Here is a 12,365-nt window from a genome sequence, read left to right on the forward strand (position 1 = left end):
AATTCAAACATTTTCCCTTATAAAAAAAGATCGAACATCTTAAGAAAATTAGTTGGCGACTAGAGTTCAAGGTAATCGTTGAATACAGAAATTATTAATTTCTCTAAACGAAAACGCGAAGACTTGGGGTTCATGTTTTATTGCTAAATAAATTCGCTACATAAACTACTATTTACTCGCTAAATAAACTAAAAATAAATTAACTTTATCAATATCAACATCACTTTATGTCAAATTAAAATTCTAATACAAACACTATAGTATAAGGTTTGCGATTTTTATAGTTGACAATAATCATTAACTTAGCATATGCTTGGTAAATTTGCTGCTGAATGTTACATAAAATTCAAATGTTACATTCTTATAACTAACTGATATCACATTATGTACCTTAACAAATACATTAATATGATTGTACACATAAAAATGTTTTTAAATTCATTATAAATTACTTATAAGGCGCTGCACACGCTGTACGTGCCAATTTGCAGCATTGTTCGTATCGTACCAACGCAACGATGCCTCGTAGATGTATAACGCCATTTCATAGTCGCCTTCCATTTCATAACAGTGACCAAGCAAATTGAGCATTGTCTCTTTATGATGCATGTTGACTCTGGGATCAAATAAGACTCGAGTATTCCAAACGCATGTAGCTGTTTTTTTTGCGCTCCCCTAGACCTCCGTACGTGAGATACTGTAGATAGTGAAGGAACGGTCGAGCATCCACCTCAGCGTTGTCCATCCATTGTTTGTCTGCGGCATGTCCCTGTGCAACTTCCTCTTCAGTCATAGCGCGATTCATTTCAAACCACAATATGTATGGGGCACAGTGCGCTTCTTGTCTCATAAACCTGACACAGAATGCGAATGGTGGTTCCCTGCGTACGTTGTCACTGTTATCTGAGATCATGTTAGCAAAAACCTGGAGATCTTCTTCTCCTTCTATATCTCTAACTCCACACACAGCCTTGACCTTGCTGTGATACGTCTTCTCCACGTCATCCAACACCCTAATTGCCGCGTGAAAATGACCAAAGCAGTATAGCAAAGAAGCAAACTTTAAACGATAAGAGGCAATATCTGTGTTTAAACAAAATTGAAAACGGCTTATAATTTCGCTGAAAGCAGGGTTTGGAAGTCGCCAACACTTACATGATTGCACTGAATTGTGTACGACATACAGGTGATTAATAAGGTCGAAAGCAACGGTTTTCAATTGTTCATTCGTGGAGCCTTGAGCAGCAGTGCGTAATGTATTTTGTATACCTTGCTGGCATGTCGAATTCGAACACTGTATCCGATATAGTATCTTTGTCAATTCCCCAATTAACAGTTTCAAGTACCCATACTTCAGAAATTAACTGATACTGTAACGTAAAGATACACCTCCCAGTTCTCCCTCTCCAGTTTGTCCGATCCTCCGTATACAACACGCTTGCAACCGACATCCTAAGTTATCTATATCGATATGAAATAAGTCTTGCAAGTCAATCTTTATCAAGTAGTTAACGTACTGTAAAAGTAGTTTATGTGTCACAATTTACAGTTTTCTATCGAATAAATTCACTCCAGCTATAATATAATGAGGTAAGCACCCCAATCGCAGCCATTTCCTTAATACTTGTAAACATAGTAAAAGTAGAAACATGAGGTTATGTTCCTTCCACAGAGAAGGGTGTGTTCTTTCTATGGTGTAGAACATTCACGTTTTACAATGAAAACTTGTTATAGAATCCCCCACAATTTTTGCAAATAAGGATTTGTTAATGAATTTTAAAACAATGTAATATTTAATTTGTGTCATGTTAAAGCTAAACATTAACATTCGTTCTATCAGGTTTGGAGACAGTCGCCATTCTTCGCGTTTGTAATCACTGTCTGGATGTCCTGCAGGTACCAGGAAACACGGAGCTACCCTTGCAGCCTCAAGTAGCTGATCAGGTGGCCATGGTCTACCTGAACATCTGTCGATCCAGTTGTGTATTTCAGGAAGAGGTTTGCAGACATGAAATGCATGTACTACATCCCAGTTATGCTTCCAGCTCACAGAAGGTCCTTTTTTGGTTGCCGGTCCTACATATTTAAGTGAATACTTTATATCCTGTTTCCAGAGATCAGCGCTAAACAGCACTTGCCCAGAATCGCTCCTTACAAAAATGTCATCACACAGACTAGTCTCCGGTTCTTGTATGTCCTCTCTGAATACTTGTAACAAATATTGTTGAGGTGGAGTCATGTCGTCGTAGAGCATTAGATAGTTTGACATTCTAGCCTTCCAGTCTCCCAAGTCTGTCATGATATTCACACGGTGGCTACTGTATAGGATATCAATATCAGACTGGAGACCGGGCGTTGTGGTACCCTCCGATTGGCTCCCAAAATGAAAAGCCTCATAATAATCTCCTCTTAGAGCCCTTGCTATCAACTCCAAGCTCTCCCTATACATGTAAATATCTCTCCGCTCCATTACAGTTTCCTTCCCGGCTCCACTGTCAACAAGTACTTCAAACATCCGGATAGACAATTCTGTGAAGTGGTGTGGAGTCTAGATATACAAATAATATTTTATTTCACTTTTTATTAGTGGTGATTATTTTTTTATCTTGCATAATCATGTTGGAACCTATAGATTCTACAATGTTACATAACATGGGTATACACGTGTTTAGTTTATTTGCCTAAATTGAAATAAATATGATCTTATGTATTTTTATCAATCTTTACTATTGCATCTATTTGATAGTTCTGTAAAAAAAAAATACAGCTCGTGTAGTTATTAATACCAAGTTTATTTCCAGTATTTGGATTAAATATTTTCATGGCTTATATAAAAATATGTTTAGTCGGTAACAATGTACACGCATATTGATATATCCATAAAGGCGCAGATAGAGATAAAACCGATATGATTTAAAGGCAATTTGTTAAAGTCTATTATTTTATCATGATTTGTTCCAGTTGAGTGATTTTTGCATTCAACAAATTTAATAAAACAAAACAGTGTGTCGTGTAAGTGTGATAGTCCGTCTCGTCTGTTTTTCAGTTTATCATAGCCTTTCAATCGGTTCTTCTGCACTGTACGTCCATTGGTCCGTCTGAAATTCTGTCCGGAAGTCTGTGACACGTGTCTTGCTTGTCCTCCTGTTTTATATTAAGTATAAACTATTTATAAAAACAAACGTAAGTGATATACCTGCATGTTTGTTTCAATTATTAATCTAGCTTCTTAAACATCTTTGATGTTGTGAACCTAATGTTGGTATTTTAATTTATTTGAATAAAAATATACTAGTTTACAACATTTTCATATAATGTATTGGACTTCGATAATTAATTATGGCTTACCTTATTATACAAGTAATATGATATCAAAATTAAAATAGTACTACTTCATGATACATTTTGAATGCTTTTTTATTTACCATTAAAAATTAACACAATAATTATATTACTTATTTATTAAATGCAGTGCGCCTTTTTCTCAATAGTCATTCCGCCCCTCCCACCGCATCGTGAAATATTCTTTTTAATTATCCTGCGATCCTGTAATTTCGGACACCTCTATGGTTTCGTGAATTAATGTATCACAGTATCCAACAGAATGGCACATATTTCTCCGAATTATCTTTATCTCCCAAGTGTTTTTGTTTCCGTCGAAAAGCAGGAAACGAGAAATATGAATGTTATTTAATTTTCGTTGAATTAAACAGCACAACTATAGTGTCAAACGTTTACAAAAATGTCCTGTCTATATTACTTAAGATACTTATTTTTTGTTTTAAATGTCAGTTGATAACTTGTATTCGTTGCAAAATACACTTTCATATTGAGCTGTCGTGACGAAAAAGAAAAGTAACCCGTACATATGGTTATCATTATTAAGATTCCCGTCTTGGGTGAATTGCGACGGATTCGTTTCGGTCCCTACTAAAAGTTTTTCCTTTTCTTTAATTTTGTCTTATTTTTTATTTAAGCCAAAACGAAAACAGTACTATTCGAAATATTAAAAAGTATAAATATTAAATCATGTTAAAGGCATGTCATCATACCAAAGAAAGCAAAATAAGTACTCGTACAAAGCTTACAAAGTACAAAGCTTCAATTCAATACGGGGTCCATAGTCAAACAATAAGAGATAGAATAAATGACAAGTTTATCATCGAAAAAACAAACAATTTAAATTAGACCTCTTTTAACATGATAAGTAACTTTTCATGAAGAGCATCTTCAGACTTGATGTTGATACGTATTGTCCTACACTGCCTTCCAAAGAACGGCCGATGCCTTGGCGTTTGGCTGGGTACACAACTGGCAGGCTGGGTACACAACTGGCAGGCTTGGTACACAACTGGCAGGCTGGGTACACAACTGGCAGGCTGGGTACACAACTGGCAGGCTAGGTACACAACTGGCAGGCTGGGTACACAACTGGCAGGCTGGGTACACAACTGGCAGGCTGGATACACAACTGGCAGGCTGGGTACACAACTGGCAGGCTGGATACACAACTGGCAGGCTGGGTACACAACTGGCAGGCTGGGTACACAACTGGCAGGCTGGATACACAACTGGCAGGCTGGTTACACAACTGGCAGGCTGGATACACAACTGGCAGGCTGGATACACAACTGGCAGGCTGGATACACAACTGGCAGGCTGGATACACAACTGGCAGGCTGGATACACAACTGGCAGGCTGGGTACACAACTGGCATGCTGGATACACAACTGGCAGGATACACAACTGGCAGGCTGGATACACAACTGGCAGGCTGGATACACAACTGGCAGGCTGGGTACACAACTGGCAGGCTGGATACACAACTGGCAGGCTGGGTACACAACTGGCAGGCTGGGTACACAACTGGCAGGCTGGGTATACAACTGGCAGGCTGGATACACAACTGGCAGGCTGGGTACACAACTGGCAGGCTGGGTACACAACTGGCAGGCTGGATACACAACTGGCAGGCTGGGTACACAACTGGCAGGCTGGATACACAACTGGCAGGCTGGGTACACAACTGGCAGGCTGGATACACAACTGGCAACTGTAAGTCTCTGAGCAATTAGTGGCTGAGCGGAATCTTGAATACAAGGAATGACCATAAAACATCGCTGAAACCAGCTGCTCCGGACTCTTTCGGAACGAAGTAAGTCAAGCCATACAGCGTGAATAACGACTTTGAAAATGTTGGACTGTTCACAGACTGTCACATCTCCACCCACATCAAGTTTAACAGAGAACAGACCGCGAAATGTTATAGTACCAACTAGAGACTATGAACAGGCTTTAAGATCTCCAATTAAATCAAGGTCCACAGAGCACAGACCGCGAAACTTTGAATAATCTACTATTATATAATACATTTAATATAGTTTATAACATAATCATTGTTTTAACTTAATGCATTAATCCATTTTAAACATGCCCATAGATAACGATTTTTCCTTTGCTCAATTCTTTAGATTTCAGTTACCTGTACACCGAGATAATAGATGACCTTAACTATGAGTTAACGCTTTGCAAAACAAGACATGGTTTAGCATGTGATCCTCATGTGTTTGCAACGGAATTTTATTCGTCGAGATAATGTCTATTTTTGGGACAGTTGACAGAATTTTTTTTATAGGGGCCTTTTAACGTTTTGGTAAATTGACAATATTAAAAAAAGTTGTTTCAGTTTCGCAAATTTTCGTTTTAATTATTATATGTGTGAGGAAAACGTAATACTGAACACTTACCATGCTCTTAAATATCCATTCTATGCATATTTTGACGATTTTAAAACCTGAAAATTATAAAGCGTTGCAACGCGAAACGAATAAATAATTTGGAGAGTTCTATTGTTGTCGTTATATTTTGTGAAACTACGAGGATTGCTTATATAAAGCATAACATACAACGGACATAGTATCTGGAAGGATGGCCGAGTGGATAAGTTGTAGTCTTTATACTCCAGGACACCAGGGGTCAGTTGTTCGAGCCCTGCTGAGGGTTACCTTTTTTTCTTTTTTAAATTTTGTTCTTGATTTTGTACTGGCGCTTTTTGGATCCAATGTTTACATTTATTTATATAAAGCATTTAATGACAAAATATACCAAAATCTGTGAAAAGGCCCCTGTAAATGTTAAGGTGCACAAGTATAATCAAACACATTATGTATTTTAAAACAAATACGCTGTAAATAAATTATCTGCGCGATAACTGACATTCAGCCGTTTGGATTTTGTACTTCCTGATTGGTCAGGCGTTCTTTGCTGACCTATTTCAGAGGTGTGTGTGTCTTACCTTTTTACATGTAATTAGTACCATACGTAGAAGACTTGTCAAAACGTCAGCCAAATGATTGAACAATCATAGCCCCATAATACAAGTGTGCACAATGAAAGGTTGTGAAGTTGTAACGAAAATGCACATAAACTCTTATCATATTAAAAAATGTGAGCAAAGGAAATATCAAGTTGTTAACATCAGATTATTGAAGCGATCACTGGCCCACGAACATTGGATAGAATTGGCAAAATACTGCAGCATATTGCAATAACATATCTATTAACATATCTGTTTTTTCATGTTTACACTAATGAACCTTCAGCCACATTATCAGGAAAGAAACCGTAACATAGAATGTGGCCTTTTAGTTTTGGTAAGGTATATATTGCAAAAGCGTGAGGTACAAAACACATCTCTACTACTAGACAAGACACAACACACTGCACACACGCAAAACATATAATACGGTTAATACAGCGGCTTTGGGATCTGGTTTTTGCGAGCTACAAGCTGCCTCTTTACACACGAGTTCTTTATTAAATTAAAACACTATCTTCATTAAGAGTAAATTATTATTAAACCCATAGAATCGCATCTGAAATGAAATAGCAATACAATATGTAATTTATTTCGATTTAATTACGATTTAAAACTACTCAATAAAAAGCAGGGAAAAGAATTACAACTTTTAAGTCACGATAAAAAACCCACAAGTATCGCCTACCTCTCGTCCTCGATGTGTTCCTAGACTAACAAGAACTGGATAATTATATCAGTGATTATAATTTATACCTGTATTATTAAATTCATCTAATAAGATTTGTATCATGCAATGGGGATATGGTGTATGTATGCACTGAAATCTTTAGTCAAGTACATGGACTTTGTTTTAGGACGGTACACGTAATACGCATGAATTAGATATTGTAATCGCTAACTGAGGACATGTTAATAGGTCGAGAAGAAGACTGTTTAATTAAATGTTATTTTGGTATGCCTATTTGGCGTGCAGCTTCAACATTTGATCAGGTATGCAGATATGTGTTGGTTTTTGTTTGCGTTATTTAAATTTTACGCAGTAGCTGCTCATGAAATCTGAAGGATATGCGCAATCGAATTATAAACACTTTTACTTTTAACGTGCATACTTGTACAATGACATTACAATACAGATAGTTGCAAAATCATTTTACTTTATAATGACACGCATTATTATCAATACATGTTACTGTATCTTAATTAAAATCGTGCAATTTGGAACGTTAAATAAGGTATCATATAGTATGTACAATATTATTCTGTCATTTCAATTAGGCATAAGGGCCTAGATTCGTATGCCTTATTGATTAGGGTCCCAGCTGACAATAACTAGAAACGGAAGTGAACATAAACAAAAACGCAACATCATTAAAAATCCACATTTATTAAAAATTAACACTTAAATACATGCGGTCGTTTATTTTAACAAACGAGCAAATTAAGGGTTTGGATGGCGGATGTATCGCCCTGGATAAACACACACACACACACACACACACACACACACACACACACACACACACACACACACACACACACACACACACACGCACGCACGCACGCACGCACGCACGTATGCACGCACGCACGCGCGCGCACGCACGCACGCGCGCGCGCACGCACGCACGCACGCACACACACTTTTAATTGCCCAATCAAAAGAAGCCGGTAAATTTCAGTTGTTAATGCTATATAATAATCATATACGTATGTATCGTTCTCCGAAAATAGCATTGTATCCTTGCGAGTATAGGTAGGTCGAGAGAGCGGAAATTGCAAACATGCACAAGGAGAGAAATAATTATGTTAAGCATTGAAGAATAAAAACAGAGATTTAATAAGAGCGGCGTTAATTCGCTTATTTTAATATAATGCATACGCTATTTTTTATTGAATGACACATTTCTTCGAAACTTATCATTTTGCCAAACTATGAACAAGTGTTTATGACCGTTCTATCCCAACACACGCATGCGATTTGTCAGGCATTCAGTGTTAAACCGGTTACTTCTGAATAGTAAAGATTAGGTATCAGAGAAGATTTTGGGCATAAGCGCCGACGTGCCTCTTGAATTTTACGTGGAAAGTCATGATAAACTGAAAATCAAGTATCGACGCACGATCCTCATAATTGGTTCAATATTACCGTATTCGTGAAACCTGATGATAACAGGTATAACTTGCTTTACTTTGTTCGAGTTTATTTGCCCGAGTCGGTGAGCATAAGCGATGTACTTGTTACACTTGTAGCTGTTTGACATTTTAACTAACGTTTTCCTTAAGGCCTCCAAATATAAGGTTGTTTCGCGCTGATCTAGCTTGAATGTCAATTGATTTGTAAGTCAGAGTTTTCAAAAAATTAAAAAAGATAATTTGTTGCTGTTATAACCTGGTATTTTTTAGTTGATGGACATCCTTGTGTCTTGGAAACAAAGTATGTTTTGAGTTCTGTTTACTTGACTGCTTCCGAATGAATCCTAGCGTATCAAACATGTGCATGAAGACTTGCCTAGTTTTAGTTTTGTTTCTCGCGCGCGCCACAGGTGGTTAGCGTGTGGCTATGATATTAATTAGTGAAAATATCATTTTGAATAATAAATAATCATATTATAACGAAATATCAACTTTTCTGAAAAAAAATCACTATCAAATATATATATAACAAGGTAACCAACTCGAAATCACCCGAAAACAGGATGCATCGCTTTGAACACCCATTACTTCATCAATTTTGCAACGATTTTCATGAACCCGGTCTTATTCAACGCAGAAATGAATTTCCTTTCTGCTGCGTTTACATTATGTTCCCGGCAGTCACGGCAGTCCCGTTTGTCTGTTTGACTGTTGAAAGTTTTGACCTTTAATCCAAGGTTTGCTAGGCTTGTGCTAAGTTTCCTCACGGTTTATCAAGGTATCCTTGACGTGCCGTCGAAGCGAAAACGCGGCCCTTCGACGGTGCGCTAAGTTTTCATCCACCGTCTGCCACGGATGCTTAAATGTTGCTTCAAGGTACGATGCGTTCTGTTACGTTCCCGCACGTTGTCATGCAGGTCTGATACGTTGTACACATGTGTCATTCATTTGTCACGTTCTGTCAAGGTACCGTGCGGATCAAACGTGGACATCCGAGAGGTTTCGGGCACGATTGTGTTCCCGGTGTAAAAGAAAACTCTCAAGCAACAGTATTTATTATAAGAAAATAATTCTAGTGACATGGATGTGAACGACCAGTATGATTTAGTTTTTTGCCTGCTTATTTGCAGCATTAATAAAATCTTTGCGTTGTAAAGAGCTGAAAGAAGCACAAAAGTCCGGGAAAAGACGAAGAAGGAGGCCAAGGTCCCTGTGGGTTCGTCCATGGCTATCGAAATCTAGAAGGCAGCAACAAGGGCACTTTGATGCATTTTTTAGGCAGGGAACTCCGCAACGAAGATATCAACAACTTTCTCAAGTTGCTCCTCAATTTGAGCGTCCTTTGCAGCGCGGGGAGCCTTTGTTCGGCGCTTTCTTGGTGGCATTATACTGATCGAGTGTTCAGACTGAAATAAAAGTTTCCTGATAGCACGGCTTTTATATACTGTCGGGTTAGGCAGATGGGCCTTACAAATAATGCTACTAGACTGATGATATTTTACAAACATATTCAAGAACTTATGATGGTGACCCACAGAACGCTATTCGCCTTATCAAATTACCCATACCGCATTTGGGCACTGCTGACTTCCGGTATAATGAAAACAAATCAAGCCTGCATAAAGTCTGCACAGTTTACAATGCAACACTAGGCCGTTTGAAGGAAGACTGAACAAGAATAATACATGATAAATGGAGTATTTGCTTATATGGCGAATATTCATGAGGTGTCCATCAGCGTTTACGATGGTTTAAGATGATACAATAATCACCCTACTGCTGTTTATTGTGCTGCACTTAATTAAAGTACTTTAGAAAATATATAAATGTTTCAAAAGACAAAAAAATATATCATAAGTAAATTATTGATAGATATTTGGAGAATACGATTTTTTCCTCATGTGTACAGTGCACCACTAGGATATATTTTGTGAAAATGCAAAGATCTCTCAATAAACAAGTTAATTGATAGATCTTTGGACATTGAAACAAAATGGATCAGATTATATAAATTTATTTACAAATAAATAGCATGTCCATTTACATCTAGCCGTAATAATATAATAGAGAAATATTAAAACAACATTAATCTTTTAACCGTTCTATTGACAAATATTGACAAAACTACCTGCATATAAAGAAATGAAGCCAGGAAGCAAACAATTAAACAGCAGACATAAAGAATATCCGGTGAATCTGTTGTTTTCTCAGTCCACAACTTTGCTTTTAGTTTACTTCTTTGTGTATGACATAAATTTAGAGTATAAAGTAAAATTGTGTATGACATAAATTTAGAGTATAAAGTAAATTCTATTTTCACAATATTGATAATATATTATAGCTAAAACATCAAAGCGTTCATTTGTATGTCTAATTAGTATCATCAGTGAAACTGTTGTATACGCTTAACGAGATAGGTCAGTTTAACACTCAATAGTTCTTAACATCCTGCTTACTAGTCTATAACTGGTATAACGGTAAAACTGTATAATGGTAAACCTGTGTTATATATAGTTAAGCACCTAAAGAAAAGATACTTAATCCAAAACCTAGGTATATATTCTATAAAAGATAAGGATTTTAAGAACATGCTGGTTATTTTATGGCCTACAATAACAATATCAAATTGTAATCACATACTAAGTAACAAATGTAATGTTAAACTTTACTTAATGTAACTATCTATTTTCTTTCACATAAATTAGAAACATGGATATTCTATACATACAACAGAAAGCGATTTGCATTATGCATGAACAAAACTGTTTTCTCAGATCAGTTATCACTATAAACAAGTTGTATGTAACCTAACTATTGTTTTGTAACCTAAAAGTAAACTTTTTATTACATTTATACCTATCTATACCCAATAAGTAACACCAAAGTTGTCAAAATCACAGCAACTTGACATTATTACAACATATTGACAGATTTTTAAAGATAAATCAATAAATTGCTAAGCACTAAAAACAGAGCTGACAAGTAAAGTCTTGGTTGCTACAAATAACGGTCTCGGTTGCTACAATGTTAGCACAGGGGAGACCATGCTTGTCTAATATCACAGATAGTAGTTTTTTAGTACAGCCTTGCTGAATAGCACTAATACAAGTATAGACAACATTACAGGGTTCATCCCCATGCAACTTTATTATAGTCCTCAATTATATTCATACAAACACCTAAAAGTGCTACTTTAGCCTGTGGCTGATTTTTTTAATATTTTCCACACTTTTATTGAAGTAAAAAAAACTGTGATGATAAAAAACTGCATTTCTTCACTTAAGCAGCTTGCCCAATTCAGCTCATTAAAATAAGGACTAAAATGGACTAGCCAGCAATAAAATAAACAGATAAGTTTGAAGTACAAAAAAATCTGACTGAGTTTGAGATTCTATATTAACTTACATACTCGAATTTTTTTAATGATAACTTATTTGTAAAACCAAAACATATTCTGGTGGTGACCATACATCCATAGTTTGCATACAATATTAAGTTTGCTATCACAAGTTGTTCAGTACAGTAACCTGTAACATGGCTTGATACATGGCCAGTGAAAATGACTTGACACACAACCTATAAACACAACATATTAACATGACACAACCTTTAACATAACTCGACACGAGCACACTATCCATAAAACTTGATACAGAACCTTTGAACACGATTTGACACACAACCTAAGCTGATGACTTCACGCACAACCTTTGGGCATTACTTGGCACAAAACTCCTGAATATGACTTGACACACATTCTATGAAAATGACTTGACACACAGACCACACCAACCTTCATGCTTAATGGAAATATAATCAACACAAAGGCCACCCTGTAGGGCATAAATAATTGAGCAAATGTAAACTTAAATACAGAAGCTTAAGTAAAGATCACAACATAACAAACATGCC

General features: G+C 36.6%; 1 long non-coding RNA gene across 1 annotated transcript; it reads right to left on the bottom strand.

The window, feature by feature from the left end:
- Positions 1-4,144: 4,144 nt before the first annotated feature.
- On the bottom strand, positions 4,145-6,901 carry LOC127864570 (uncharacterized). The gene is made up of 2 exons (XR_008042090.1): positions 5,056-6,901; positions 4,145-4,499 (listed from the first exon to the last, which is right to left on the bottom strand). It is a non-coding gene; the product is annotated as an uncharacterized LOC127864570 (long non-coding RNA).
- Positions 6,902-12,365: the final 5,464 nt, after the last annotated feature.

Source organism: Dreissena polymorpha, chromosome 1 (genome assembly GCF_020536995.1).
Source record: "Dreissena polymorpha isolate Duluth1 chromosome 1, UMN_Dpol_1.0, whole genome shotgun sequence".
Lineage (NCBI taxonomy): Eukaryota > Metazoa > Mollusca > Bivalvia > Myida > Dreissenidae > Dreissena > Dreissena polymorpha.